The sequence below is a fragment of the Microcaecilia unicolor genome, chromosome 1, assembly GCF_901765095.1.
Source record: "Microcaecilia unicolor chromosome 1, aMicUni1.1, whole genome shotgun sequence".
In the NCBI taxonomy this organism is placed as follows: Eukaryota; Metazoa; Chordata; class Amphibia; order Gymnophiona; family Siphonopidae; genus Microcaecilia; species Microcaecilia unicolor.
Genome location: NC_044031.1, coordinates 669,887,648 through 669,911,245, shown reverse-complemented (window position 1 = coordinate 669,911,245; position 23,598 = coordinate 669,887,648). Strand labels below are relative to the sequence as shown.

General features: G+C 50.1%; 1 protein-coding gene across 2 annotated transcripts in view; it reads right to left on the bottom strand.

Annotated features, from left to right (window-relative positions):
• ZNF592 (zinc finger protein 592) overlaps positions 1 to 23,598 on the bottom strand; it is a 345,284-nt gene that overhangs the window by 52,962 nt on the left and 268,724 nt on the right. The window lies entirely within an intron of this gene.

Below are 23,598 nucleotides of genomic sequence, written 5' to 3'. Positions count from 1 at the left end.
CAGCTCACCATCGCCGAAGTGGGGAAGGGGAAATATTCCAGCGCACCACCGCCGGGGCGGTGGGTGGAAAACCACACCCGTCGACGCAGGGGGAACTGGCTTATTCTGCTACCGCAATCGCGGGAGGAGCTGGCTTACCCTAACACCGCCGAAGCGGGAGGGATACAAAGCTACCCTACAGCTGCACGAAGCGGGAGGGAGCGCCGGCATAATTTGGTTATCAATCCAGCCACCGCCGAAACGGGGGGAGAGGAAGCAGCAGCTCACTGTAACACAAAATCATCTCAACTCGAAGAGACTTCAATTGGAAGAACTTGAACACGAAGTCCTCGTGAACAGGAAATGAAGACTGAACTTGAACCTGAAATATAACCAGAACACAAACAATACTCATATCTGGGAGGGGCTATGGATTGATCGGCTATGATTAAGGGAAAGAAAATTATCAGGTATGATACATAAGTTTACCTTCCCTATCATCAAGCCGATCAATCCATAGACTGGTGGGATATACCGAAGCAGTACTCACCCAGGGCGGGACATGGAAATCCCTGAACGCAACACTGAAGCCCCAAACTGGGCCTCGGCCCGAGCAGCCACATCCAAGCGGTAATGTTGTGAGAAGGTATGAGCCGACGACCAAGTAGCCGCTCTGCAAATCTCTTCCAAGGAGACAGATCTGGACTCCGCCATCGAGGCTGCTTGTGCTCTAGTAGAGTGTGCCTTCAGCTGAATAGGCGGAATCTTCCCTGCCGCCACATAAGCTGACGAGATCGTCTCCTTGACCCAACATGCCACCGTAGGCTTAGATGCCTGCAGACCCTTACGAGGGCCTGCGAACAGCACGAACAGATGATCCGAGTTCCGGAAATCATTGGTCACTTCCAAGTATCTGATGATGACCCGTCTAACATCCAGGTATTTGAGCGCAGGGTACTCCTCTGGGTAGTCCTCCCTACGAAAGAAGGGTAGGTAAAGCTGCTGATTCACATGGAATCGAGAAACAATCTTGGGCAGGAAGGAAGGCACTGGGCGAATCGATACTCCTGCCTCAGTGAATCGCAGGAACGGTTCTCTACACGAGAGCGCCTGGAGCTCGGAAACTCTTCTGGCTGATGTGATGGCCACCAGGAAGACTGCTTTCAACGTCAGGTCCTTCAGCGACGCCCTTGGCAAGGGCTTGAAGGGCAGCTTCTGCAAGGCCCCTAGCACCAGATTGAGATTCCACGTAGGCACTATCGAGTGCAGAGGGGGCGCAGGTTAACTCCTTTGAGAAAGCGTACCACATCCGGCTGTGAAGCCAGGAAAGCCCCCTTCAGACGACCCCTGAAGCAAGCTACAGCCGCCACCTGGACTTTCAGCGAGCTGAGCGACAGGCCTTTCTCCAGCCCCTCTTGCAGGAACGCCAACACGGAAGATATCGGAGCAGTGAAGGGCGATACAGAGCCTGCCTCGCACCACGACGCAAAGGTACGCCAAAACCTGGTGTAAGTGGTGGAAGTAGAGCGCTTCCTCGCTCTCAGCATAGTGGCAATGACCTTGTCTGAGAAGCCCTTCTTCCTCAGCCGCTTCCGCTCAAGAGCCAGGCCGTAAGACCAAAGGGGGAAGGATCCTCCATCACCACGGGACCCTGATGCAACAGGCCCCGCTCCGATGGCAGCCACAGAGGGCCGTCCACCGAGAGTCTGACTAAGTCCGCATACCAGGGACGTCTGGGCCAATCCAGACCCACCAGGATCACCCGGCCCGGATGCTTTGCCACCTGGCCTAGCACCCTGCCCATCATGGGCCAGGGCGGAAACACGTAGAGAAGCTCCTGTGCCGGCCACTGCTGGAGAAGAGCATCGACTCCCAGAGATCGAGGGTCCTGTCCTCTGCTGAAAAAACGCGGCACTTGGCAATTGGCCGAGGACGCCATCAGATCCAGGCTCGGCCGGCCCCAGCGTTTCGTGATGTCCAAGAACACCCGAGCAGACAGTTGCCACTCTCCGGGATCCAAGGTATGGCGACTGAGAAAGTCCGCCTTGACATTCATGACTCCCGCAATGTGGGCTGCCGACAGCTGTTCCAGATTCGCTTCCGCCCACAGGCATAGCTTCATGGCCTCCTTGGCTAGAGGGGCGCTCCTAGTACATCCCTGGCGATTGACATAGGCCACAGCCGTGGTATTGTCCGACAGGACCCGTACAGGCCTCAGCACCAGTACCGGGAGAAACTCTAGAAGCGCCAACCGAATGGCTCAGAGCTCCAGGAGGTTGATGGACCATTTTGTCTCTGCAGGAGACCAGAGCCCCTGCACTGTCCGTCCCAGGCAGTGGGCTCCCCAGCCCATCAAGCAGGCGTCCGTCGTGACGACAACCCACTCCAGGGTCGTTAGAGGCATTCCTGCGGACAGCTTGCCCGGCCTCAGTCACCAGCTCAGCGCCTTTCGCACCGCTGGATCCAAAGGAAGGCGTACAGCGTAATCCTCTGAGACTGCTGTAGTGGTCTCATATGAGCTCTGGCCCAGGGCACTACCTCCATCGTGGCCGTCATGGAGCCCAACAGCTGCACATAGTCCCAAGCTCAAAGAGTAGAGGAGGCTAGGAACTGGTCCACCTGGGTCTGAAGCTTGACGCTCCGGTTGTCCGGCAGGAACACTCTGCCCACTTGGGTGTCGAATCGAACTCCCAGATACTCCAGGGACTGAGTCGGGCGCAGCTGGCTTTTCTCCCAGTTGATGATCCATCCCAGGGAGCTAAGAATGGCAATGACCCTGTCTGTAGCTCTCCCGCACTCCGCATAGGAAGGGGCTTGGATCAGCCAGTCGTCCAGATAGGGATGGACTTGCACTCCCTCCTTGCGGAGGAAGGCCGCGATGACCACCATTACTTTGGAGAAGGTCCGCGGAGCCGTAGCCAACCCGAACGGGAGGGCTCTGAACTGGAAGTGTCGGCCCAGCACTGCAAAGCGCAGAAAGCGCTGATGAGGCGGCCAGATGGGAATATGTAGGTAAGCTTCCTTGATGTCCAGGGAGGCCAGGAATTCTCCCTTTTTCACCGCAGCTATTACGGAGCGGAGGGTCTCCATCCGGAAGTGCCGAACTTTCAAGGCCTGATTGACTCCCTTAAGGTCGAGAATAGGCCAAGCAGATCCTTCTTTCTTTGGCACCACAAAGTAAATGGAGTAGCGCCCCTTGCCAAGCTGATCTACTGGCACCGGGATCACCGCACCCAGGTGGATTAGGTTGCTCAAAGTCTGCTGCACGGCAGCTGCTTTGACCTGAGACTTGCAAGGAGGACAACCTTCCTCCTATCTGCACTGGGCCACGGACCAGGTCCCCGTCATTGGGTACGCGACCCTGGGGGCGGGCCGGAGGATGAACCACCGGGACGGCGGTCCCTACAAAACGAATGCTGCTTGGGGAAGAAGTTCCGTTTGAAGGAAGCGGAGGCAGAGGAGGCCGACTTGCCCGGGCGATACCGACGGGCTTCCTGGAATCGGCCCTTGGAGGAACCAGGACGGGCACTGCTGGCTCGAGTCCTGACCTCCGGCAACCTCTTGCCCTTGGACGTGCAGAGCTCCGTCACGATCTTGTCCAGCTCGTCCCCAAAGAGCAGCTTGCCTTTAAAAGGCAACTTGGCTAGGCGAGATTTAGAGGCATGGTCAGCAGACCAGTGCTTCAGCCAGAGCCATCGCCGCACAGAGACTGTCTGAGCCATGCCCTTGGCCGAAGCTCTCTAAACATCATACAGCAAGTCTGCCAAGTAGGCCAGACCCGACTCCAGGGTCGGCCATTCCGCCCTCCAGGAAGGGTCCGAGGGGGAAGCCCGCTGCAAAACAGTCAGGCACGCCCTAGCCACATAGGAGCCGCAAACCGAGGCTTGCAAACTCAGAGCGGCCGCCTCAAAGGACGACTTTAAGGCCGCCTCCAGTCTCCTGTCTTGGGCGTCCTTCAGGGCAGTGCCACCTTCCACCGGCAGCGCCGTTTTCTTAGTCACGGCAATGATTAAGGAATCTACCGTGGGCCAGACAAAGGCTTCCCGTTCCCCCTCAGGAAAGGGGTACAGACAGGACATCGCCCTGGCCACTTTCAGGCTCACCTCAGGGGCATCCCATTGCGCTGAAATTAAGGTCTGCATGGCTTCATGAACATGGAAGGTTCTAGGCGGGCGCTTCGTTCCCAGCATAATGGCGGAGCCAGTAGAGGCTGAGAGAGAGCCTTCCTCCGGAGAGGCAATCTTCAAAAAGCAGGTTGGGCAAATCCTCTGAGCGAAAAAGCCGCGCTGCAGAGGGGTCGTCCGCTCCATCCGAGAGGGGATCAGTCTCTTCCATCGATTCCGCTAAGGATCTCTGGGAGAACTCAGACACGCTGCCGTCATCCACATCAGAGGAGACCGAGTCCCCCGAGGGTGGAAGATCCACCCGAGGGCGCTTAAGCATAGAGGCCTCATCACCCCGATCAGAGAGGTAGGCAGGGGCAGTGTTCTGCATAAGAAAGGCCTGATGCAGCAGCAAAATGAACTCAGAGGAGAAACCCCCCAATCTGTGCATTTCTGCAGCCTGTGCCGCGGCCCTAGAGGCGCCCTCCATCTGCCCTCCCAGTAGCGGGGGAGAGGCGTGTTGCGCGTCCAAAATGGCGTCCGGCGCGAAACTCCGAGAAGGAGCCGTGCGGGAAGAAAGGCGTTTTAATTTCGCCGACTTCTTACTGTCGCCCGATTCAAGGGCGACAAAGCTGTTAACGTCTTCCATCTCGAGGGCGGCCCAAGAAGAAGCCGACCGAGCTGCGTGGCCGGTCACGACCGGGAGGGCGGCCAGCGGGGGATGGGTGTCTAAGGCGGGAAAGGCCGCCGCGCCGGAGGAAAAACCGGTGAACTCTCCCGGTTCCGAAAGGGCGCCCAAAAAAGGGCGACTCTACCTTCAATCCCCCCGCTAGGCACGCGAATGCGTTCCGGGGAGCGTCTTTTCGCGCCCTTGCCATCAAAGGCCATAGCCACGTGGAGACCGTTCGGGGAACCCCCTGCCCACTAGTAAAAGGTAAAAATTACCTGCTTCTTGCTCCGAGCAGCGACGACTTGTTCCAGTGAGCAGCTGCGAATGGACGTCCTTTTTGAACGTTAAAAAAATTTTTTTTTTTTTTTTTTGTTTAACGGAGCCAGCGGGAGGGGAGAGAAAAGGAGGGACCTGGCACCACCAGGTTTGCACTTGCTCACGAAGAGCCCTCAACCCCAGGTACTCAACAAAACCTAAACAATTAGGCTTGGAGACCTAGCCAGAGCTGCTGCTGTGTGACCACACACCTGCTGAGATAGAGAACATACTGGGGAATTTCCAGCAGCACATGACCACATATAGGGAGGCAAAAGATTGCTCTCTATCTCCACCTGCTGGTAGATGGACACAACCCACCAGTCTATGGATTGATCGGCTTGATGATAGGGAATCATGTTTTTATCAAAGTCCTCCCCAAGCTGAGAAAGGATACTGATCTTGTGGGATCTTATAGACCTATCTCATTGCTAAATCTGAATGTCAAGATTCTGGCGGCGACTCTGGCGTGTAGGCTTAATTCTTTTCTGCCCCTCCTAGTTCACAAAGATCAGGTGGGTTTTGTTCCAGGAAGGTATGCTTCCGCCAACATACTAAAGGTGAGCCGTATTTTGCTAGAGAGGAGTTTTAGGTCGGGGGATGCCATCCTGGCCAATTTGGATGCGGAAAAGGGCTTTCGATAAAGTGATTTGAGAGTATCTATTCTGGGTACTACAGCAATTTGGTATTCAGGGGACATTTCTAGACTGGATTCAGGCACTCTATAGTAACCCCTCAGCTCAGATTATTATCAATGACACTCTGACTGAGACGTTTTCGCTACATGGGGGAACCAGGCAGGGATGCCCACTATCCCCCCTTTTATTTATACTGATTCTGAAACCTCTTGCGGTGCGCACTCGTCAGGACCCTGCCTTGAAAGGGGTATCCATGGGGGGTAGGGAGTATTGAATCAATCTGTTTGCGGATGATATGCTTCTAGTGCTAGAAAACGCGTCTTCCAGCTTGCCGCAGGTTCTGGCCATCATACGGGAGTTTGGTGCATTCTCTGGCCTTAGTATAAATTTTGGGAAATCGGAGGCGTTGCCCATCAGTCGCCCTTGTGTAAGCATTTCTTTGCCCAGCTTCCCTCTGTCATGGGCCAGGGTGGGTCTCAAATATCTTGGGGTATACTTGGGTCTACAAGAAAAATGTCTTGGAAAAGCTAGATGTGATAAAACTATTGTGTCACAGCTGGAAGGAGCTCCCTGTAAATTTTTTGGGTCGTGTTGCATTAGTCAAAATGGTCCCCCTGCCTAAGATATTGTACCCTTTACAGATGCTGCCACTCTGGGTATGCGGGTCAGAGGACCATCTATTCTGAAGCATCGTTGGTACTTTTATTTGGCATGCCAAGAGGCCTAGGATATCTTTTACTAAGTTAACTTTTGGCAGGGCTTGGGGGGGGGGGGGGGGGAAGGATGACTTGAGGATGTATAATGTCTCAGCGCTTCTTCGTTGGGTGCATGAGATCCAATCGGGAGTCCACTTCTTAACCCCAGCTGACTTTTGGGATAGCTGGAGTGCCCCTTATAACCCTTTTGCAATGCTAGGTCCTCATCAGCCACGGGGTTTGACAGTTCTACAAGGAAATCCTTATCTAGGTGCTGTGAGGCGAGCGTGGGAATGGTGGCGGGCTCACATTGGAACAGAGGGAGGATCTAGCCCTTTTTTAACCTTGGTGGGTAACCCTAACTTTCCTGCAGGCTGTGGTTCCCCGGTATTCCAGAGATGGGCTGAGAGTGGGTGTCGATACTTGGGACATCTGAGGCAACTGGGGGGCAAAGACTTTCCATCCTTTGATCAAATCTGGCGTGCATGGAATGTCCCAAACTCTCAATTTTTTGCATACCTCCAGGTGCGGGATTATGTTCTGACCCTTGAGCATCGCTGCGGGAAGCCCGTGGCTTTCCAGCAAGCGGACATACTTTTCTAAACCTGCCACCCAAGTTAAATAGACTTTCCCAGTGGTACCAGGTTATTCGGGACTCCAGTAAGGCCCATTACTTGAAGGAATAAACTGGGGAATGGAGCCGGGATGTTGCAGAATGTGTTTCAGAGGCACAGCTGGGGGCTGTATTTGAAAGCGTTAGCACAGTAACACCTAATGCGGAATTGCAGGACATCTAGTTTACGGTCCTACACAGAGTACATATCACCAGGCAGAGAGGGAAGGCTATGGGGCTGTGGGAGAGCGATGCGTGTGTTAAATGCAAGGCGAGTGCTGGCACCTTCCTACATTCCTTTATGGAGTGTCCGGTGCTGTCTTTATTTTGGACCAGAGCACTGGGAGTTATTGAAGACACTTTGTGTTGCACATTTGATTGGTCTTACTCGGTAGTGTTAACGGGTAGTGCGGCTCAATTATTACAGAAAGGTCTCGGAGAGACGCAGTGCAAATTTGTGTTATTAGCGACCCTCTTTATCAAAAAATGCATCCTACAGTCCTGGGTTGATCTGGACCCTCCATCAATCGTTGCCTGGCATGGTTTTATGCGGGAAATGGCGAGCTGGCTGCTTACTTCTTTTCTGTCTCAATAGGGCACCGTCAGTACCGTGATATATGGAGCAGATATGTTTCTTTATATGTGTCAGAGACTTCTGTTGCTGATATTACTCTTTGTGTCCCTGCGGAAGGAGGGGGAGGTTGGGGGGGGTTTAAATTAATAAAATATGAATCAGAGGGGGGAGCTGACTCTAATCTTGGCAACTAGGATGACTGGAATGTGATTGAGTTTGAATTTTGCCTATGTGTATTCTGCTATGATTTGTAGTGTGTTCTGTTGTAGTGTTCTTGCTGCAATCTGTTATATGCATTTCTCTGATTCAATAAAGATATTAAAAAAAAAAAAAAAAAGGAAGGAAGGAACTTACGATGGATCTGGAGAACAACTCTATTGTGGTGATACTTAGAGTAAGGTGGGTCAGCTACTAGGGCCAGAAGCTCACTGACCCTGTGAGCAGAAGTGACTGCTACGAAAAATACAACTTTCCAGGTCAAACACATCAGATGACAGGAATCAAGTGGCTCAAAAGGAGCTTCCTCTCCCCCCCCCCACCTACCTGGCACATTTATGTTTCCCTACCTCCCTCCTTCCCCCACTTCATTGTATCCCTGGAATTGGCTCTCCCCCTTCTCCACAGATATCACATGACAGGAGGAGGAGGAAGTGAACCGATGTGCAGCGGTTCAGTTCCTCCTCCTCCTCCTCCTGCATGATCTCTGTGGGGGAGGGGGAAAGAGAGAGACCTGATACTGGCACAGAGCAGAATTCTGCGCATTCTGTAGGGCAGGGGAATTCTATTGGAGCTGGTGTAAATCCAATGTAATGCATGACACCTCGATTGTCTCTCTGGATTAGAATTATTTTGTTAGCCAACCGATCTATGAAAGCATTTAGAGCATTACATATTGCCTTTAACTCCAAGAAATGTTATCAAATAACGTTTCTCCTGAGAGACTACTAGCCTCTAGTTTTGGACACATCTGCAGTGAGAACAAGTTTCACAGGAAGGGGATTCCTTTGGACAGAATGGCTTGATCCAACCACCAGATAAGAGTGTTTTGTAAAAAGAGCTGGTGAAATAGATTATGCTTTGGAGCTTTTGAGTGGCTTGAATCCATTGAGTGCTCAAACTCCACTGGGCTTGTCTCATTCCGAGTTGTACCAAGAGAGTTACATATACTGACAAAGCCATGTGGATCAACATCCTCAACATGTCTCATGCTGATTCTTAAATTTTTATTTAAGAACATTTGGTATACTGTCCTTCAAAGCATGTCAGAGTAGTTCACATAAAGCGAATGCTACATACCTGTAGAGGGTATTCTCCGAGGACAGCAGGCTGATTGTTCTCACTGATGGGTGACGTCCACGGCAGCCCCTCCAATCGGAAACTTCACTAGCAAAGGCCTTTGCTAGTCCTCGCGCGCCCATGCGCACGCGTCTTCCCGCCCGAACCGGCTCGTGTTCGTCAGTCCCGTATGTAGCAAGACAAAGACAAGGGAAGACACAACTCCAAAGGGGAGGCGGGCGGGTTTGTGAGAACAATCAGCCTGCTGTCCTCGGAGAATACCCTCTACAGGTATGTAGCATTCGCTTTCTCCAAGGACAAGCAGGCTGCTTGTTCTCACTGATGGGGTATCCCTAGCCCCCAGGCTCACTCAACACAACAAACATGGTCAATTGGGCCTCGCAACGGCGAGGACATAACTGAGATTGACCTAACAACTTATCCAACTAACAGAGTGTAGCCTGGAACAGAATAAAACATGGGCCTAGGGGGGTGGAGTTGGATTCTAAACCCCGAACAGATTCTGAAGCACTGACTGCCTGAACCGACTGTCGCGTCGGGTATCCTGCTGCAGGCAGTAATGAGATGTGAATGTGTGGACAGATGACCACGTCGCAGCTTTGCAGATCTCTTCAATAGTGGCTGACTTCAAGTGGGCCACTGACGCAGCCATGGCTCTGATATTGTGAGCCGTGACATGACCCTCAAGAGCCAGCCCAGCCTGGGCGTAAGTGAAGGAAATGCAATCTGCTAGCCAATTGGATATGGTGCGTTTCCCCACAGCCACTCCCCTCCTGTAGGGATCAAAAGAAACAAACAATTGGGCGGACTGTCTGTTGGGCTGTGTCCGCTCCAGATAGAAGGCCAATGCTCTTTTGCAGTCCAATGTGTGCAGCTGACATTCAGCAGGGCAGGAATGAGGACGGGGAAAAAATGTTGGCAAGACAATTGACTGGTTCAGATGGAACTCCGACACTAACTTTGGCAAGAACTTAGGGTGAGTGCGGAGGACTACTCTATTATGATGAAATTTGGTGTAAGGGGCCTGGGCTACCAGGGCCTGGAGCTCACTGACTGTACGAGCTGAAGTAACTGCCACCAAGAAAATGACCTTCCAGGTCAAGTACTTCAGATGGCAGGAGTTCAGTGGCTCAAAAGAGGTTTCATCAGCTGGGTGAGAACCATAGGCGCCAACTCCGTGGGTGCTGTGGGTGCTTGAGCACCCCCAATATTTCCAAACCTGCCCTCCTTGCTTTCCTGCCGCTCAGTCAGCTTAAAACTCATTTTACCTGACTGAACGGCAGTGAAAGGAGCAGAGTACACGTTCCGTCTTCAGCAGCTTTCTCCTTCCCTCTCAGCTTGGTCCCGCCTTCATTTCCTGTTTACGCAAGGGGGACGCTGAGGGAAGGAGAAAGCTGCTGAAGACGGAGCCTGTACTCTGCTCCTTTCACTTCCATTCAGTCAGGTAAAATGAGTTTTTTGTTGTGTTGTTTTTTTTTTTTTTTTTTTAGTTCTGAATCACCAGTTCTTTTAATATAAGGGTCTGCAAGGCATTAACAGTGATTCACAGGTTATCTGTAATTTGCTGTAAATTGATGCATTTCATTTGCTGTTACACAAGTAGAGAATATTGAAAAATTTGCCCTAAACTGTCAAACCTAACATAGTAGCTGTGCAGATTGACTTTAACCACTGGCTGTATGGGAATCTGTGAAATACTTGTTATGCTGTAATTTTACATACTCAATTTTCAAATCAACACAGCAAAGAGACAAACATGGTTTATTCTTCTGTATGCCAGGGGGTCAACAATTTACATCCTAGGAGAGTTGGAAGCCAGTCATTTAATCTTATGTTAACACATTTATCCAGCCTTTCACCATGCTGCTTACCTGCTGTGCTTGTTCTGACAGAAACTGACCTCATATTGAAAGTTACAGTGGACCGAAAACAGAAAATCTGATAATATAGCAGGTGTATTCGATCTTAAAGCCTTCCCAATTAGACTATCAACTTTATTCTTCAGTGTGGCACTCTTTTAGAGATACGCCACACAGAATTTGTGGAATTAATTGCAGTTAATTCCTAGGTCAGCTGTGCTCACTTTCAGTCTTCTAGGGCCACCAGTGAGTTGAATTTCCAGAACATATCTCAGCTGTCACTGCTCTTCTGAGCAACAGGTAAAATGAGTTTTAAGAGGCAGGGCAACCACATGGATCCTGAACTGTCTTATAATGTTTTTCTGTTATATTACAATCATGTTTCTTTCATTGTCATGTAACCCAAAATCCTTCTGTAATACCAAATGTCTTTTCTCTTCTTATTTCCACTATTCATGATGTATTGTAAGCCACATTGAGTCTGCAAAGAGGTGGGAAAATGTGGGATACAAATGCAATAAATAAATAAGAGGGGAGAAATCCCTGAACATAAATGCAGGAAAGAGGGGAGAAATCGCTGAACATGGATGCAGGGGAGGAAAGGGGGTAGGGAAGAGGGGAGAAATCGCTGAACATGGATGCAGGGAAGGGAAGACAGGAGGAGATGCACATGGATGGAGGGGAGAGAGGAAAATGCTAGACATGGATGGAGGGGAGGGAAGAGAGGAAGTGAGATGAACATGGATGGATGGGTGGAGAGAGGAAAAATGGTGGACATGGATGGAGGAGAGGGAAGAGAGAGGAAGGAGTTGCATATGGATGGAGGGGAGTGAAGAAAGAGGAAGGAGATGCATACTGACAGAGATTAGGGAAAGGGAAAAGAGGAGAAACACTATACATGGATGGAGAAAATAGACGCTGGATGGAAAGAGGGAAGAGAGGGGGCAGACACTGGATGGAAAGGAGAGAAAGAGGGGTCAGATGCTGGATGGAAAGGAAGAAGAGAGGGGGCAGATGCTGGAAAGAGAGAGGGGGTAGACGCTGGATGAAAAGGGGGGAAAGTTAAAGATTGAGGAAAGAAGAAACAAGAGACTTGGACCAACACAATTAGAAACAATAAACGGCCAGACCACAAAGGTAGGAAAAAATGAATTTTATTTTTAGTTTAGGATAAAGTAGTGTGGTACCTGTGTTAATAAATACAGAAAATGGATGTAATGTTTACTGGACTAAGTTTAATACATTTTTGACTAATGTTTGGAGACCAAACCCTCCTTTCTTGTGTCAGAACAGAATACCGTAACAGCAGTATACTGTCCTGACCTGAGGAAAGAGGTTTTGGCCTTTGAAAGCTAATTGAAAAATGTATTTAGCCCACTAAAATGATATTATCATATTTTCCATTTTTTGTTTTATTTGTATTTGTTAGCCTATAGTATAGTGATTGAAATATGTCAGTTTTTGAAATTTGCATCTCTTTATATTTTTGCACAGTACAGGGGGACTGAGGGGTGGGACTGTTCAAGGAAGAAGTCCTGGTGCAGGTTGCAGGCAGCCTACGAGTGGCGCTGCCACTGCCCAGGTGAAGACTGTAGTAGACAGAATTTTAAGGTATTGAGGCAGGGGACGCATGCACTGCCTGTAAAAAAAAAAAAAAAAATTTCAGCGCCCCCAATCATTTTGAAAAGTTGGCTCCTATGGTGAGAACGACATTGAGATCCCATGACACTGTAGGAGGTTTGACGGGGGGCTTTGACAAAAGCAAACCTCTCATGAAGCGAACACCTAAGGGCTGTCCTGAGATCGGCTTACCTTCCACACGGTAATGGTATGCACTGATTGTGCTAAGGTGAACCCTTACAGAGTTGGTCTTGAGACCAGACTCAGACAAGTGCAGAAGGTAGTCAAGCAGGGTCTGTGTAGGACAAGAGCGAGAATCTAAGGCCTTGCTGTCACACCAGACGGCAAACCTCCTCCATAAAAAGAAGTAACTCCTCTTAGTGGAATCTTTCCTGGAAGCAAGCAAGACACGGGAGACACCCTCTGACAGACCCAAAGAGGCAAAGTCTACGCTCTCAACATCCAGGCCATGAGAGCCAGAGACTGGAGGTTGGGATGCAGAAGCGCCCCTTCGTCCTGTGTGATGAGGGTCGGAAAACACTCCAATCTCCACGGTTCTTCGGAGGACAACTCCAGAAGAAGAGGGAACCAGATCTGACGCGGCCAAAGGAAGCAATCAGAATCATGGTGCCTCGGTCTTGCTTGAGTTTCAACAACGTCTTCCCCACCAGAGGTATGGGAGGATAAGCATAGAGCAGGCCTTCCCCCCAATCCAGTAGGAAGGCATCCGATGCCAGTCTGCCGTAGGCCTGAAGTCTGGAACAGAACTGAGGGACCTTGTGGTTGGCTCGAGATGCAAAGAGATCTACCAAGGGGGTGCCCCACACCTGGAAGATCTGGCGCACTACTCTGGAGTTGAGCGACCACTCGTGAGGTTGCATAATCCTGCTCAACCTGTCGGCCAGACTGTTGTTTACGCCTGCCAGATATGTGGCTTGGAGCCACATGCCGTAACGGCGAGCCCAGAGCCACATGCTGACGGCTTCCTGACACAGGGGGCGAGATCCGGTGCCCCCCTGCTTGTTGATGTAATACATGGCAACCTGTCTGAATTTGGATAATTTGATGGGATAGCCGATCTCTGAAAGCCTTCAGAGCGTTCCAGACCGCTCGTAACTCCAGGAAATTGATCTGCATAATCGCGTTCCTGGAGGGACCAGCTTCCCTGGGTGTGAAGCCCATCGACATGAGCTCCCCACCCCAGGAGAGAAGCATCCGTAGTCAGCACTTTTTGTGGCCGAGGAATTTGGAAAGGACGTCCCAGAGTCAAATTGGACCAAATCGTCCACCAATACAGGGATTTGAGAAAACTCGTGGACAGGTGGATCACGTCTTCTAGATCCCCAGCAGCTTGAAACCACTGGGAAGCTAGGGTCCATTGAGCAGATCGCATGTGAAGGCGGGCCATGGGAGTCACATGAACTGTGGAGGCCATGTGGCCCAGCAATCTCAACATCTGCCGAGCTGTGATCTGCTGGGACGATCGCACCCGAGAGACGAGGGACAATAAGTTGTTGGCTCTCGTCCCTGGGAGATAGACACGAGCCGTCCGAGAATCCAGCAGAGCTCCTATGAATTCGAGTCTTTGCACTGGGAGAAGGTGGGACTTTGGATAATTTATCACAAACTCCAGTAGCTCCAGGAGGCCAATAGTCATCTGCATGGACTGTAGAGCTCCCGCTTCGGATGTGTTCTTCACCAGCCAATCATCGAGATAGGGGAACACGTGCACTCCCAGCCTGCGAAGCGCCGCTGCTACTACAGCCAGGCACTTCGTGAACACTCTGGGTGCAGAGGCGAGCCCAAAGGGTAGCACACAGTACTGGAAGTGACGTGTGCCCAGCTGAAATCGCAGATACTGCCTGTGAGCTGGCAGTATCGGGATGTGCGTGTAGGCGTCCTTCAAGTCCAGAGAGCATAGCCAATCATTTTCCTGAATCATGGGAAGAAGGGTGAGGGAAAGCATCCTGAACTTTTCCTTGACCAGATATTTGTTCAGGGCCCTTAGGTCTAGGATGGGACGCATCCCCCCTGTTTTCTTTTCCACAAAGAAGTACCTGGAATAGAATCCCAGCCCTTCTTGCCCGGATGGCACGGGCTCGACTGCATTGGCGCTGAGAAGGGCGGAGAGTTCCTCTGCAAGTACCTGCTTGTGCTGGAAGCTGTAGGATTGAGCTCCCGGTGGGCAATTTGGAGGTTTCGAGGCCAAATTGAGGGTGTATTCTTGCCGGACTATTTGAAGAACCCAACGGTCGGAGGTTACAAGAGGCCACCTTTGGTGAAAAGCTTTCAACCTCCCCCCGACCGTCAGATCGCCCGGCACGGATACGTTGATGTCAGCTATGCTCTGCTGGAGCCAGTCAAAAGCTCGCCCCCTGCTTTTGCTGGGGAGCCGTGGGGCCTTGCTGAGGCGCCAGCTGCTGACGAGAGCGAGCGCGCTAGGGCTTAGCCTGGGCCGCAGGCTGGCGAGAGGGAGGATTGTACCTACACTTACCAGAAGAGTAGGGAACAGCCTTCCTTCCCCCATAAAAACGTCTACCTGAGGAGGTAGATGCTGAAGGCTGCTGGCGGGAGAACTTGTCGAAAGCGGTATCCCGCTGGTGGAGCTGCTCTACCACCTGTTCGACTTTCTCTCCAAAAATGTTGTCTGCTCGGCAAGGGGAGTCCGCAATCCGCTGCTGGATCCTATTCTCCAGGTCGAAGGCACGCAGCCATGAGAGTCTGCGCATCACCACACCTTGAGCAGCGGCCCTGGACGCAACATCAAAGGTATCATATACCCCTCTGGCCAGGAATTTTCTGCACGCCTTCAGCTGCCTGACCACCTTCTGAAATGGCTTGGCTTGCTCAGGAGGGAGCTTGTCCACCAAGCCCACCTTTCCGCATATGGATGCTCGTGTAGAGCTGTTAGGACTGAATCTTGGCCACGAGCATAGAAGAATGGTAGGCCTTCCTCCCAAAGGAGTCTAAGGTTCTAGAGTCCTTGCCCGGGGGCGCCGAAGCATGCTCCTAGAACTCTTAGCCTTCTTTAGGGCCAGATCCACCACACCAGAGTCGTGAGGCAACTGAGTGCGCATCAGCTCTGGGTCCCCATGGATCCGGTACTGGGACTCGATCTTCTTGGGAATGTGGGGATTAGTTAAAGGCTTGGTCCAGTTCGCCAGCAATGTCTTTTTTAGGACATGATGCATGGGTATTGTGGACGCTTCCTTAGGTGGAGAAGGATAGTCCAAGAGCTCAAACAATTCAGCCCTGGGCTCATCCTCCACGACCCCCAGGAAGGGGATGGCCGTAGACATCTCCCGGACAAAGGCCGCAAAAGACAGACTCTCGGGTGAAGAAAGCTGCCTTTCAGGGGAGGGAGTGGGATCAGAAGGAAGGCCATCAGACTCCTCGTCAGAGAAATATCTGATGTCCTCCTCCCACGAGGCCTCACCATCGGTATCAGACACAAGTTCATGAACCTGTGTCTGAAGCCGTGCCCGACTCGATTCCATGGAAACACGGCCACGGTGGGAGCGTCGAGAGGTAGACTCCCTCGCAAGCACTGGCGAAGCTCCCTCCACCGACGTCGTCGGGGAGTCTTCCTGGGAGGCGGCTGCAGTCGGTACCGGAGACCTCACCCCGGGCAAGGGGCCAGCTGGCGCCTCACTCGACGGTACCGGTGGCGCAAGCACCCCCGGTACTGGAGGGGAAGGGCGCAACAGCTCTCCCAGGATCTCCGGGAGAACGGCCCGGAGACTCTCGTGCAGAGCGGCTGTGGAGAAAGACATGGAAGCCGATGCAGGCGTCGAGGTCAGAGTCTGTTCCGGGCGTGGAGGCTGTTCCGGGCTGTCCAAGGTGGAGCGCATAGACACCTCCTGAACAGAGGGTGAGCGGTCCTCCCAGTGCCGATGCCTACTGGGTGCCGACTCCCTCGGTGACCCAGAGCTCTCGGTACCGATGCGGGAAGGTGACCGGTGTCGATGCTTCTTTGATTTCTTCAAACGAAGCATGTCACCGGAGCTTCCCGGTACCGACGAGGAGGACGTTGAATCCAGCCGTCTCTTCCTCGGGGCCGAGGCCGAAGAAGGTCGGTCTCGGGGGGGCTGTACCGCAGGAGCCCTCAGGGTAGGAGGAGACCCACTCGAAGGCTCACCACCACCAGCAGGGGAATGGACAGCCCTCACCTGCACTCCAGTCGAAGCACCACCGTCCGACGACATCAGCAACAGCGGAGGTCCCGGTACCACCGACGCCGCCTTCCGATGTCTCGGTACCGACGATGCAGAGGGTCGAAACCTCGATGCCGTCGATGCAGTCGATGCCGAGGTCGAAGACTTTGATGCTGTCGACGTCGATGCAGTCGATGCCTCTGGTGCTGTTGTCGACGAAGAGCCCGAGAACAACACGTTCCACTGGGCCAATCTTGCTACCTGAGTCCTCTTCTGTAAAAGAGCACAAAGACTGCAGGCCTGCGGGCGGTGCCCAGCCCCCAGACACGACACGTGCCTATCAGTGAGCGAGATTACCCAGGCGCACTGGGTACACTTCTTGAAGCTGCTGGGAGACTTCGATGACATGGGCGGAAAAATCTCGCCGGCGAAATCAAAATTCGCGATGGTGACGAAGGGCACCAAAAATAAGGGAGAGAGAAAACACCCGTACCGAGGCCACAAAAAAGGCCTACCCCGAAAGCGAAAGGAAACTTACGTCGGGGAAACAAACTGGACACACGGGAAGGGACAAAGGCCGAGGTCTTTTTTTTTCTTTTTTAGCGAAATTGCGAAGAAGTGCGAGGGTCAACTTGAGGGGCGCGAAACAACGGCAAAACACGACCGTACCGAGCGCGGACAAAAGAAGACTGACGAACACGAGCCGGTTTGGGCGGGAAGTCAGCTGCGCATGCGCGGTGCGCATGGGCGCGCGAGGACTAGCAAAGGCCTTTGCTAGTGAAGTTTCCGATTGGAGGGGCTGCCGTGGACGTCACCCATCAGTGAGAACAAGCAGCCTGCTTGTCCTCGGAGAATAAATGTAAAACGGTACATAAAAATATAGGACATAATCAAATTATGTAGAAACATAAGGGAAGAATGAATAGAACAATTTAAACCCAGAAACTTTTTTTTTTAAAAACCTGTGAAACATAAGGAACAAATATAAGCAATATATTTTCATGAGACCTATATAATTGGATTTCTAAAAATTGCAGAAGCCAAATCTTAAGAACAGATTCCAACCGAAGGACATTATAAATCAAATACCTCTCTAAAACAAAAGATTTTTAATTCCAACTTAAATCTCTTATAGGAAGCTTTTTTATGTAGTTCTGGAGAAAGGGAATTCCACAGGGTCAGAGCCACATAGCTGAATGCTATACAGTGCAATGAATCAAGCCAGAGTCTCTATCAGTTGATATAACTAAGTAATTTTCTTGGGATGACTTCAGCATGCGAAAAAGATGGTACGATACAAACAGTGAACAAAGATATGTAGAAATACCTGCATGATAGGCTCTGTGGGCAAATATCAAGATCTTAAATTTAATGCGCTCCTTTACCAGTGTTGCTCCCGGAGAAAAGGAGTTACATGATTATTAAACTTAGCATTGTAGAGAAGTCTAGCTGTGAATAAGGGTTTTAGTAGACTGGACAACAAAAAATTATCAGCTAGAACATTGTATTTCTCTCAGAACAGATATCAGGGCTTTGCCTGGGACATTTCACTAAAAAACTGCCACTGCAAAAATCAAACTTTTTTTTGGGGGGGGGGGGGGGGGGGAGATTAGTTTTTCTTCCCCAATGCAAATGCTGCAGAAGGGCAAGCTATTCCCTGTAAACATTCTCAGTTTTGCACATTGTGCTCACTTTAAATCTTCAGAGGCAGTTCTCTACACCAATTTGATGCGCACTGATGTGTACCAAATGGATTAATTTATGCATTAACCCTTTTCTGCATTATGTAGCCAGAAATGGGTGCCTAGTGGCAACCATGCGCTCCCACCTGAACATTAGAACAGCCATACAGATTCAGTCCAATGGTCCATCTATCCCAGTATCCTGCTTCCAACAGTGGCCAATCCAGGTCTCAAATACCTAGCAGAAACCCAATTAGTATCAACATTCCATGCTACCAATCCATCTCAATAACAGACCATGAACTTTTCCTCCAGGAACTTGTCCATAGGTACATAAGTATATAAGTATTGCCATACTGGGAAAGACCAAAGGCCCATCAAGCCCAGCATCCTGTTTCCAACAGTGGCCAATCCAGGTCACACAAATACCTAATTCACAGGAGGCCGTTGCCTCCAATCTCATGACTTTTTAACTTTCTCAGGAGTCTCTCATGAGGAACTTTGTCAAAAGCTTTCTGAAAATATAGATACATTACATCAACCAGGCTCACCTTTATCTACGTTTTTTACGTCTTCAAAGAAATGAAGCAAATTGGTGAGGCAAGACTTCTCTTGGCTGAACCCATGCTGACTTTGTCCCATTAAACCATGTTTCTCTACATGTTCCGTAATTTTATTCTTTATAATAGTTTCCACTTGTGTCATCAGCAAATTTAATTACCTCACTAGTTAGCAAGATTCCCCAAAAAGTTCAAAACATTTTATACTGCTTATCCCAGAAATAGTGGATTTTCCCCATTTACCACATTCTCTGGCAATGAATTCCAGAGTTTAATTACACATTGAGTGAAGAAAATTTTTCTCTGATTCATTTTAAATTTACTACATTGTAGCTTCATCGCATGCCCCCTAGTCCTAGCATTTTTGGAAAGCGTAACAGACGCTTCACATCTACCCGTTCAACTCCACTCATGATTTTATAGACCTCTATCATATCTCCCCTCAGCCGCCTTTTCTCCAAGCTGAAGAGCCCTAGCCGCTTTAGCCTTTCCTCATAGGGAAGTCGTCCCATCCCCTTTATCATTTTCGTCGCCCTTCTCTGAACCTTTTCTAATTCCACTATATCTTTTTTGAGATACGGCGACCAGAATTGAACACATTATTTGAGGTACAAAGGCATTATAGCATCCTCATTTTTGTTTTCCATTCCTTTCCTAATAATACCTAACATTCTATTTGCTTTCTTAGCCGCAGCAGCACACTGAGCAGAAGGTTTCAATGTATCAACGACAACACCTAGATCCCTTTCTTGGTCTATGACTCCTAACGTGGAACCGTGTAGCTATAATTTGGGTTCCTCTTTCCCACATGCATAACTTTGCACTTGCTCACATTAAACATCATCTGCCATTCAGACGGCCAGTCTTTTCACAATCCTCCCGCGATTTAATGACTTTGAATAACTTTGTGTCATCAGCAAATTTAATTACCTCACTAGTTACTCCCATCTCTAGGTCATTTATAAATATGTTAAAAAGCAGCGGTCCCAGCACAGACCCCTGGGGAACCCAACTAACTACCCTTCTCCATTGAGAATACTGACCATTTAACCCTACTCTCTGTTTTCTATCTTTTAACCAGTTTTTAATTCACAACAGAACACTACCTCCTATACCCATGACTCTCCAATTTCCTCTGGAGTCTTTCATGAGGTACTTTGTCAAACGCCTTCTGAAAATCCAGATACACAATATCAACTGGCTCACCTTTATCCATATGTATGTTCACCCCTTCAAAGAAATGTAGATTTGCAAACTCGGATATGCTAACGGCTGTTACCACATCCTCCAGCAGCAAGTTCCAGAGCTTAATTATTCTTTGAGTAAAAAATATTTCCTCCTATTTGTTTTAAATGTATTTGCATGTAATTTCACTTAGTGTCTCCTGATCTTTGCACTTTCTGAAAGAGTGAAAAATAGATTCACTTCTACCCATTCTATACCACTCAGGATTTTATAGACCTCAAATCATATCTCCCCCCTTCAACCGTCACTTTTCCAAGCTGAAGAGACTCAACATCTTTATACTTTCCTCACATGGGAAGAGTTCCATCCCCTTTATCATTTTGGTCACTCTTCTTTGAACCTAATTTCGCTACATCTTTTTTGAGATATGGCGACCAGAATTGAACACAATACTCAAAGTGAGGTCACACCATGGAGTCATACAGAGGCTTTGTAATATTCTTGGTCTTATTTTGCATCCTTTTCCTAATAATTCCTAGCATCCTGTTTACTTTTTTGGCTGCTGCTGCACACTGGGCACAAGATTTTAGTGTATTGTCTAAAATGACACCTAGATCTTTTTCTTAACTGCCAACTCCTAAGGCGGAACCTAGCATCTAGTAACCATGATTCGGATTATTCCCACTGTGCATCACTTTGCATTTGTTCACATTAAATTCCATCTGCCATTTGGATGCCCAGTTTTCCAATTTCCTAAGGTTTTCCTGCAATTTTTCACAATCCAAATGCGTTTTGACAAACTTTGAATAGTTTTGTGACATCTGCAAATTTAATCATCTCACTTGCAATTCCATTTTCCAGATCATTTATAAATATGTTAAATAGCATCGGTCCCAGTACAGATCCCTGCAGCACTCCACCACACACCTTCTTCCACTGAGAAAAATGGCCATTTAACCCTACCCCGTGTTCCATCAAATAACCAATTCCTAATCCATAGGAGGACATTGCCTCCAATCGCATGACTTTTTAATTTTCTCAGGAGTCTCTCATGAGGAACTTTGTCAAAAGCTTTCTGAAAATCTAGATACATCAACCGGGCTCACCTTTATCCACGTTCTTTACGTCTTCAAAGAAATGAAGCAAATTGGTGAGGCAAGACTTCTCTTGGATGAACCCATGCTGACTTTGTCCCATTAAACCATGTTTGTCTACATGTTCTGTAATTTTATTCTTTATAATAGTTTCCACTATTTTGCCTGGCACTAAAGTCAGGCTTTCTGGTCTATAATTTCCTGGATCACCCCTGGAATCCTTTTTAAAAATCGGCGTTAACATTGGTCACCTTCCAATCTTCAGATACTATGAATGATTTTAATGACAGGTTACAGATGACTAACAACAGATCAGCAACTTCATGTTTGAGTTCTTTCAGCACACTGGGGCGTATGCCATCCAGTCCAGGTGATCTAGCAGTAGATTTCTCCATCAGCTCTCAACAACCTTAGGATATGCCACTCGGAGTATGACAAACTCTTCTGCCATTTCTAATTATTTTTACATTCTTATAGGAATACTAGTAAAACAGCCCCGTTTCTGACACAAATGAAACAGGCGCTAGCAAGGTTGTCCTCGGAGTGTGTATGTTTTAGAGAGTGTGTGTGAGACTGTGTGAGAGAGAGAGAGAGAGAGAGAGAGAATGTGCAAGTGTGTGTGTGTGACAGAGAGAGAGTGAGACTGGGTGCGAGTGTGTCTGTGAGAGACAGAGTGTGTTTGTGAGAATGAGATGTGTGCCACGGGCCCCCCTCCCTCCGAGTTCCAGGGTCGTCCCCCTCCTTCCCTCCTTCTGAGTTCCAGGGTCGTCCCCCTCCCTCCCTCCTTCTGAGTTCCAGGGTCGTCCCCTTCCCTCCCTTCGAGTTTCAGGGTCGTCCCCCTCCCTCCTTCCGAGTTTCATGGTCGTCCCCCTCCCTCCCTCCCTCTGAGTTCCAGGGTCGCCCCCCCCTCCCTCCCTCCGAGTTGCAGGGTTGGCCCCCACTCCCTCCCTCCCTCTGAGTTGCAGGGTCTCCCTCCCTCCGAGTTGCAGGGTCGCCCCATCTTCCATCCCTCCGAGTTCCAGGGTCGCTCCGCCCCTTCCCCCCCTCGTCCCTCCGAGTTTCATGTTCCCCCTCCCTCCCAGTTCTAGGGTCGTCATCCCTCCCTTCCTCCCTTCCAGTTCCAGCCGCACTCGCTCCATATTTGAAAAATCATCTCTGACGAAAGCAGGGTTAAAAGGCGTTCAGCCTCAGCCCTTCTCTCTGTTAGCTCTGGTCCCGCCATCATTGCGGAAAGAGGTAATGAGGGCAGGACCAGAGCTAACACAGAGAGAAGGGCCGAGCCTGCACGCCTGGTGGCAGCGAGCTGGGGGGGGGGGGGCGTGGTGTGGCGGCGAGGGCGTCAGGGGCGGGCCCTCGTGCGTGAAGCACACGAATGCCTCAGCCATGGAGTCAGCTTCAGAACGTTGGAGGTGCGTTTTATTAGATAGGATAATGGGATTTTTGTGACTTAGATTAGAAGTTGGTTGAAAGACATCAGACGCTGGAGCTTCTCTCACACAACTGGATTATCTGTCATGGAGGAGAGGGTGGGGGGGTGAAGCAACTTTCAAAAGAATGTGTAACGTTTGCGGGTACTTTTTACCTGCAGATTTGATAATTTTCAAATGGAAAATTTCTCTTTGAAAACTGACTTTGAAAAGTATTCCAGAGATTCAAAACCATTATTTATGTGGATACTTTACCTATGAATACTTATACACATAAATGTAATCTTTGCCCCACCCCTCCTCCAGGACTGCCTCTCTAATACGTGTTCAGTTATGCATATATTGATTATACATGCATATGTGGTAGGCAATTTTCAAAAGCCCTGTTTAATGATACTAAACATATTTTGCTATGAACTACATTATATGCTTGCTTTAAATTACCCATTGCAAGCCACATTGAAACCAAGATTGTTCAGGATAATGGGATGTTAATGTCATAAATAAATAAATGTGCATGTCAGGTTCTCAGGTTCAGAGCCTGTGGGGCCGGGCTCTGGAGCTAACGTGAGCCCTTGGGCTGCTGCCGAGGTGCGACAGCAGCAGGCAAAATCCACCAACCAACACTGGGCAAGCACACCGGCAGGGACTGCAGGCACTGCCCAGTGAACCGGAACACATGGACTGGAATCCCTCCGACTGAAGGACACAGGACTGGAAAACTGGATGGAAACACACCGGACTAGAACACACACTGGACTGGAGAATACTGGACTGGTCCCCAGGACTGGAGAACTGGACTGGAACACACTGGACTGGAGCGCACCAGACTGGAACACACACCGGACCAGAACACACTGGACTGGTCCGTACAGCTTCACCTGCGCTTGGCCACTACCCCCCCAAGGGTTGAGCCCTTGGGTTCGAGTGGCCGGCAGGACTTACCGGATACCGGATGACACAGGGACCAGGACTGGAAACCAGGGGCGAAGCCACGGGTGGGCCTGGACGGGCCCAGGCCCAGCCAGTTTCCCTCCAGGCCCGCCCAGCCCCGGGTGTCAGCAGGTGGGGAGGGGGGTGCTCTGCTGGCGCTGCAGTCCCCACCTGCCTACCAGCTCCATGATCGACGAGCAG